Below are 8742 nucleotides of genomic sequence, written 5' to 3' on the forward strand. Positions count from 1 at the left end.
CGGTGATTTATATATTCGAAGGGTGGGGCCATAGAAAGACGTGCCCCCTTCTCGCAGCTTAAGCCAATCGGAGTTCCCGACTGTCACCACACGCGTGGAGCCGCAGCCAATCGGAATCTTCTGTACAGGGCGTTCCAGAGGCCACCTCCCCCCCTTACTCCCGCCTCCTTTATCCCATTTTCACCAATAGGGGAACTGGTGTATGGCGTCTTTAACCAATCAACATTCCAAGATAATTTTCTCGAAAGTGTGGGTGAGGGTCCTTGTTTGCTGAGGGCGGCGCTTATCATGTGCCCGTGACAGTGTTACTCAGGTTCAAAGCTTATACCCCCCCGAAGAAACTGAGTTTACTATTTAATGATTTCCTAGGATGGCAATTATTAAAGAATTATTCTCAGCATAGGGTGTAAGGTGGCTGCAAGAGCACCTAAGTCTCTAAAGCTTCGTAGTCATGCCTGCAGGCATTGATTTAAGTCTCCAAAGCGGACTCCCCATGATTCCTAAACAGAAGTATCGCCGCTGCCCCAGAGACGGATGTTTTGATTATAAATCGAGTAAAAATTCCGCCTTGCATGTAAACAACAGCACTTTTTTTTAAAGGGCTCCCAATATGGACAGTTGTGAAGGGTCACGTGGTTTCGCTTCCCGAAGATGTGTGCAAAGCCTCCTGGTACATGTAGTTTCCGAGCGTCCAGGGTTCCGTCTGCCCCTGTGCGAAGACGCCGCCTCCGCCCTCCTCCCTAAGAAAAGCAAATTGAAGCCCGTGTCCCTGCAACAAGTTTTTTCTTCCCTGTAGATTAGGACGTTCGGCTCTTTTGCTTTGCACGGGCCCGATACACGTGTTGGACTCCAAGCCCCATTATCCACCAACCAACAGGCCTTTGCACAAGTTGGTCTGTGGAAGACGGCAGTTGTAGTAAAAAATGCCCCCAGCCATCCATTTTCGGCACCTTCCAGTATGTTTGGAGTGGCTGGCACCGCCTCGCTCGCGTCAAACAACAACACAGGGAGCTGAAGTATCCCTCCAAGCTGGCTAGCTTTTGGCAAACTCACCCCGTTGCAATTTATTGTATAAATCCTGGCTATATATATCTTCTAAGTAAGTAAGTAAGTAAATACCCCCTACACCTCCTTGTTGCCCTAGTGGCTGTCTGGATTTTTCCAGCCCTAGCTTGGCGCAGAGGGTGAACTTCTCACCCTCCGGGCCCACGAAGCTGTGCTGCTGGTTCAGTGGGAAATAACAGCAAACATCAGGCGGCGAATCACCTTTGCGTTGTGGACCAAGCATCAGAGGCTGCAAGACTTTGGAATTTTATTTATGGCTCGTGCACGGGTGCCTGAGCCACGGCGCAAAAACGCAGCTGCAGCGCGGGTGCACTGGCTTCCGCCCCGCAGCTCAGCCCGGCCCTTCTGAGCATGCGCAGCGCGGGCGCCAGCGGAGCAACAAGCAGGTACCGGACATTCCATGACTCATTCCTAGAGAGACGCGCCCCCGCGAGGGCGGCAAAGGCCCGGATGTGCGGAGCCGCGTGTTTGGGGCGCGCCTGCGCGTTAGGGCAGAAGAGGGTGCGGCGCGCGCGCGCTTACCGCTTGCGGGGTTTTGCCTCAGATCAAACGCGGGCGCGCAAAACAAACATTAAAGTTTTTTACTGAGGTAATGTTGAGTTTTAAGAAAAGAAGCAAAGCTTGTCCATGTGGCACAAGGGGGACATAAAATCTCCTCTTTCTCCCCCCCGCACTTTTTTACCTCACGAAAAATGCTGAGGCAGCAAAAAGCATTGAAGTGCGAGGTTTGCTTTGTCATGGATACCACAGCACCGCGTAGGTGAAAAAGTCCACATTAAAATCTCCTCTCTCCCCTGTTACACAGAATATGGCTTTAATTCTTCGACTTACAAAAAACCCCACTTTATTTCCTTCGCCGACAAAATGCCAGTAAAAGCAGTAGAGAGGGATGGGAATCCTGAGCCCATGGGGACCATTTTTACCTCAGAGTGAGCCTCCATGTCAAGATCTTTTGACTTCAGTTGCAAATGTGGCTTATCCTGGCCACCACCTCCAGAGGAGTCCCTCCCTGGCTATATTCTATTTATTGCATCTCCACATGAGCTCTTCTCACCAAAGTCTAGTCATAATTTGAGCAAACAAGGCTACAAAGACTTGACCTTTTGTTCCCAGCCAAGAAAATGACCTCTGACATCACCCCAAAAAAGGACCATTTGATCCCTTAGCAACTCCATTCAGCCCAAGATCATCCTCCTCAGTCCCCTTCCTGTGATGGCATAGTTCAGGGTAGGGTTAAATCTCCTGCCCTGTATCTTACTCATCTATTTCACTGAAAGGCCTCCACAGATTTTATGAGGGAAACCAATTGGTAGAAAATGGGAATGAACAGAATAAAATAGTAGCAAGGAACAAAAAGGTTTGTAAGTACCTTAAAATAGAATAATTTTTTCCTTAAACACCAGGACACCAGGTACCTTAAGGTACTGTACTAAGGAAGGTGAAAATGCCTAGGAGGAGAATAATATATATGTGTAATTCCATCATTCCATCAATCACAAGACATGATGGTGGCTACTAACTGGGATGGGCTTAAAGAGAGATTCGTGGCCTTGAAGATTCAGGGCTGCCTCCAGGTTGGGCGCAGGTGCCTGCAAATCTCACTTGCAGGGGAGCATCTCCACCTCCTGCGTGGGATCTCCTTGGAGGCATCTGGCCCAGGATGGCCCTTGGGCTGAGGGAAGAGGGCTCGCCTTAACTTCTCACAGTCTGTGGAGTTCATTCCCGCAAGGCATGGTGGTGGCCCCTATCTGGAATGGCTTTGAAGGGGGATTCATGGAGGACAGGTCTACCCTATCAGCCTTGAAGACTCAGGGCTGCCTCCAGGTTGGGCGCAGGTGCCTCCAGGTCCCACTTGCAGGAGAACAAGAGTGGGAGAGGGAAACATCCCAGTCTCCTGATTGTGAGTGCCCTGAAAACATCTGGTTGGTCCCCATTGCTGGATTAAGAAGGGTCTTGGCCTAATCTGGGAAGAGTAGTTTTAGGTTTAAAAGGGGTACCACCGCACAACTGAAAAGGTGCCATATCCACTTGACTTTCAAGGGGCAGCTGGAAAAGGAAGTCCAGAATGTATCAGTTCAAGGCAGGTTCATCTGCAAGAAGCCCAAGTCTGTAATGACTTTAATTAAAAAAACACTGCAGTTTAACTTGAGTCCAGAAACAAACAGGAAGCTAGTTCCTATAATAATAAACCCACATACAACAACATATTGCAATAAGGAAGCCAGAATGTTGTTACTGGAACCCCTAGAATTGTGGACAAATGAACAGTTGCTAGGAGAGATTTCGCAGGTTTAAATGTTCTTAACTTTTGCTAACGCAATAAATTTAAGAGTTGATTAGATGTCTGCCCACTTCCACATAGACATACTGACATAGTCTCCTATCTCTAGATTTCTGCAGATAGTCTATTCTAATCATTACCCCAGAGACAAAAAAAAGTCTCACTATTTATTCTCCAAAAAGAGCATACAGGATTGCAGATCATGTTAATGGTCTTTAAGAACTGAATTTTATGTTTGTTCATGAACTTTATGGCTCATTTTTTCAAGACTGTACTAGTATTTTTTTTCCTATGGGAATCTATTTCATTAAATAATTGACTAAAATCTCTAAACATCAAAAGGAATTATGCTTACACATTCAAATATTTCTTGTTTTGTACTGCCAGTATTTGAGGATCTGGCTAAAGCAAATAGAATTCTGTGGCAAGACAAAACATATTTTTGTATTATCAAGATCTGAGGCTTTGGTGCAGTAGTGAGAGTAGGATCTTTTTTTAGTGCTCCCCAGCAACTAGGAATTCAAAGGCATATATTGCTGTCTGTGAATCTAAAAGCCACACAGCATGAAGCATTGCAGGTGTTACCTCCACAAAAATGCCTAATTCCCTTAGTATATCTGCTAATTCTTTTCTTAAATAATCTGGGGCCCAATCTAAGCAATAAACATATTGTAAAATCTGATAAAGCAGGAGCCACATCTATACAACAAAACTATTTTTAATTTTAACCCCATTTTATCACATGATTTTTCTCTCAGGGGCTGCGAGAATGGATGTCTTTGTGAGGTTGCAGAAGTTCTTGGAATAAAGATTTGTTTTCACTTGCCAGCACTATTGGATAAAAAAGCACAGTGACTCAATTTGTTCATGTATGTAAGATAAAGATTATATCCTACCTTTCTCTTGCATTAGCATTACTAACATAAAATAGCTCACAAGAGCAGGCAGAAGTAGTCTGGATTTATTATATGAATCTATAATTTGTACAATTATGTGTGTGTGTATAATTATATAATTTTAAAGTATGGTTTCACTCCCTTATCCATGTTTTTATTGAAAGCTTGAAGACATAATAGTTGAAAAAATCTTTTTAGTTTTAGTTTGCATTTGCATAATATTCACTGACATGAAATTATTCATATGAGGACAGAAATTTATAAACAAATACCTTATGAATGCTGGGAATACTGAGAAACCTTTTCACACTGAAAAGGGTAGGGATAGGCATGGTTTCTGAGAATGGGGTGAAGTGACAGTCGCAAGGGCTCCGGAAGAAACAGATTATTGATCAGGATTCAGTCCCAGACATGGGGCAGAAATTGCATTGGTTGCCCTCATTGAGGACCCGGGGGAGGGCTTAGATAAGAAAACATAATGCTGCCGATCCTGAATTTTCAGAGACCTTCAATAACATCAACCATGGTATCCTTGTGAACCGCCCATAAGGGTTGGGATTTAGGGAAACCATTCTGCTTGTTCTTGAGTGGACAGTTCCAGGCACTAGAGAGAGAGAGAGGTTGAGCCCTAAGGTGCCAGTGTGGGGTGCTGCAAGACTCAATCCTCCCCCTCTATTTTATTTAAAATCTGCATGAAGCCACTGAATGAGGTCAAGGTATGATTTCAGGTAAGGTATCATCAGTATGCAGATGAAACCCAGTTACACATCCCTATGTAATTTAAGAAAGGGGAAAGAAAATTGAAACTTAAACCTAGCAAGAGGGAATGGCTGCTGATTCAGGAGACACCTGAGTCTAGGATTAGCCCACTTTAGCTCTAATGGGACTATGTTCCCCAGAAAGAGTTGATCTGCAATCTAACGGTTCTTCTAGACTCTTAAATCCTAGAACAGAGTATCTAGAACAGTGATGGCAAACCTTTTGGGCTCGGCATGTAACAAATTCGGAAAATGCCTGATTTGACTCTGCTGGCGTGTTACCCCCACCCACACAAACAAAAGAGAAACCATTCTTTATGTTTATTTATTAAAAAAAAATACGGTCCAGTCATGTGTGATGCTATGTATTATATAAAGAAACACCAAATAATTACAAAAATGAAATATAAGTAAAACAAACTCAGTTTCTTTGGTAACTTAAACAGGGAGAATAGTTATTGCTGGGTGTTGGTGAACGCTGGCATGGCACCCAAAATGTGTTGTGTCACCTTTGACACACGTCATAGGTTCGCCATCACTGATCTAGAATATCTAAGCCAATCTGATTGTGTAACTGTTACCAATCTCTTCTAAACAAATCCGAATATATGGAGTATTTTCTTTAAATGGAATATTTTTAAAATCATACTTCAAAAGAGCAGCATAGTAAATTGTAAATTTATTTTATCAAATGCCACCTTTGTGTGCTGGTTTTTGTTTGTTTGCTGTTGTTTTTTGGTTAGATTATCTGAATGTCTTATGGGGCTTTTCCTCACTTGCACCAAACCATGGCACCAACCAATATGGTACTTATAATATCTTTTTCTTGCAGTATCCCCTTCATCTCATCTCTAGTTTGTGAGTGAGACAGGCTTAAGCTGACCTTAGCTGTACTGGTGTTAAAGTATTATTTTTCCCCTTATTCTGACACTGCACAAGGGCAGTCTCAACGTGCTTAAATCTGTTACGATTTATCATCCGTTACCTCAGAGGGAAGTCAGCAGATGTCAGTGATGTGAAATAGAGGCAGGAGAGGGATTGGAAATGGGGACATGAAATTTAAGGCCAGTTTAGTATTCTGCTGACAAGAATTGTTGGATCATAGCCTTTCAGCTCCTGGAACAACCTTCTGTTCTCTTTACATTTCCAGTATAAACTGTCTGGAATCAGTCTGTCATCAGTTCTCTGTTGGTGCAGATGCAACACACTTGGGGATGTACTGCCATATGGTGAAGAGAGGAAGTTTATTAACAGATTTAATTGTGATTAGATTACATAATTGGATTTAGATATAGTGTAGGATTAGTAGAGTGAAAGAAGGGGAAATCCTGGGGAATTTCCCCAATTATTAAGATACTGGAATAGGAGGTTCCTTTTTAAAAAGTTGCATGAATAACATATACTTTGCCTTTTCTCCCTGCTCCTCTGCCCTTTTCATAAAACAGATGTAAAGCAAAATTTCTAAGACAGGTTAATGCATAATGACAAGCCAAAACAAGAAGAATGGTAAGTGATCAGTCTGTACTCCATTCCTTTAAGTATTAAAGTAACTATTTTGAGATGAATGCACTGGCTATGTTTCTCACAGCAGGTAGGGATACTACTCCTAGTCCCTCACTGGATGATTTTCCCCCAAGATCTGCAAAGGGTTTTTCCTACTTGGCCCAAACTATGGTACCAATATCTCCTGGTTTTCTGCCTTATCCCCATTTATTTATTTGATTCATATAGCCCCCCATCTCACATAAGTGACTCTGGGTGGCTTACAATAAAGTAGATCAAAACAATAAGATAATAATATACCATAAAAAATGTAGTCAAGCTTCATAAATTACCGTCAACAAAGCCGAGAGACTGACTCTATCACACTCCCAGGGCCTCATGATGCTGCCTCTCTTATCTCTAGTTCATACCTAACCTGAGACAATTCAAAGTCATCCTTAGCTGCTTTGGTTTAAAGGAGCTCATTCCCTCTTCTTCCAGCAGAGTTTTTGCCATGAATATGATATGGTATGCTTCGCTAACCATTCTGCTGCTGATGCAGTCAGAGGGTAGGATCTACTGGCCAGCTCCATTGGCCACTTTAAGCTGTTGGGGGCATGCTCCTGCCCTTCAGTCACCCTAACCTTCCGCTGCACAAAATGTCAGTTTAAACTGTGAGATATCTCTTGGCTGGTTAAGTAAGAAACAGCAAAAATAGGAAGCTTCTTAGGAAAGCTAAAGAAACCATGACTAAAGAATTACGGTGACTGTGGTGAATCAAATGCAAGACCTATATCTAATTAAATATAATTCAGATTCTTGCATCTTTTTCTCCTGCCCATGCAATAGGAAGGCTAGTACCTTTTGGGTGGGAGTGATGGTTTCCACATGCCTCTTGTTTTGATCTGCTATCTGGCTAATTGCTTGTGGGCCTCTAACAACTGGCCATCCCATGAACAGGAAAGAGCCAGGTTCCCCAGCTGGTTATTGCTGGTTCTTTCACCATTGGTTGTGTTATGGGGTTTCTGTTACTTCTGCCGAAAGGGCTTTTGCATATTTGCATTTTTTATTATTTTTACAACTTTTATTGGTTCTGGGAACTTGTGCACATGCATTATACTTGTTGTCTTGATCTCTTGGTGCTCCTGGGACTAGCCTGGTGCAGCTTCCCCTCCCAAAGCAGGGCATCATGCTTTTTCATGTCATTCAGGGGTGGGGGTTTTGCCTACTCCATTCCTGCTTTGGCAGCACCAGCTGCTATGGTGATGATTGTTTTCACCACACATCGGTCAATCACCATTGGGCAAATCTGCAAGTTTGTTCTGTACGTGTTCTCTAAGACTGGTCAACAGCTTCTTCTGAATACTACTTTCTATGAGGTCAAAACTGGACTTCTTGGTCACTTGCTTCAGTATCATCATGACCTTGCAGTACTAATCAGGGTGGAACTCATTCATTACTGATTACTCCCTCCTGCAACACCCCATGCCCTCCGCAGCTAGCTGAGTTATTTTTGAACACAGGTGCAACACCTTTTTAGAATAGCACTATCCTCTTTCTAACAGCTAACAGATGAGGAAGAGGAGTTGCCAGGAGCACTAGGAGAACTCCCTCCCACTTCTTTCTCTCCCTCTCTCTCTCTCTCTCACACACACACACACACTTACCACATGCTGGGAGGAAAATGAAGCTGGAAGACTCCACCAACCTCTTTCTTTGACTTGGCCCACAATAAGCAGGAAAACTGTATTTGCCAGTACCATGGCAGAATAGGGGCCAGTAATGGGGCCAGCAAATTTAGGCTGGTATACATTTCAGTAGGCTCAAGTACTAGCAAATAGCACAGTTCAACTGTGAGGAAGAGCCAAATTCCTGCCTCAATTAAATCTCTCAGAAATAAGAGGGGCTGAAGAGGAGGAACAGGCATGCTGATATGTATGCCCCCTCACCCCACCCAATGTGTATTCTAGAAGTTAAGGAAAGGAAAGCAGATTTTATTCAAAATTCAGTGGGTATCTTTCCAGTTTCTAGGTAAAAGTCAGAGCCCTAAGCGAAGAATGAAGAGTTGCAAATTTCTATCAAAAAACAGGGAACAAGAGTTGCTCCCAGAGTTGCTCCTGAAAATGGGCATTTATCTCTTATCACAGTCTCCAAATGAAATAAAAGAAGGTGGTGTTGTCAGGTTATAGATCAAAATAGCAATAATAATAAAATTTTAGCTTGTATAAAATAATCCCTGGTGGATTGTACTCATGTAAGT

Source organism: Python bivittatus, unplaced genomic scaffold (genome assembly GCF_059951505.1).
Source record: "Python bivittatus isolate LINGU-HERP-01145 unplaced genomic scaffold, Pbiv_v1 ctg000370_np1212, whole genome shotgun sequence".
In the NCBI taxonomy this organism is placed as follows: domain Eukaryota; kingdom Metazoa; phylum Chordata; class Lepidosauria; order Squamata; family Pythonidae; genus Python; species Python bivittatus.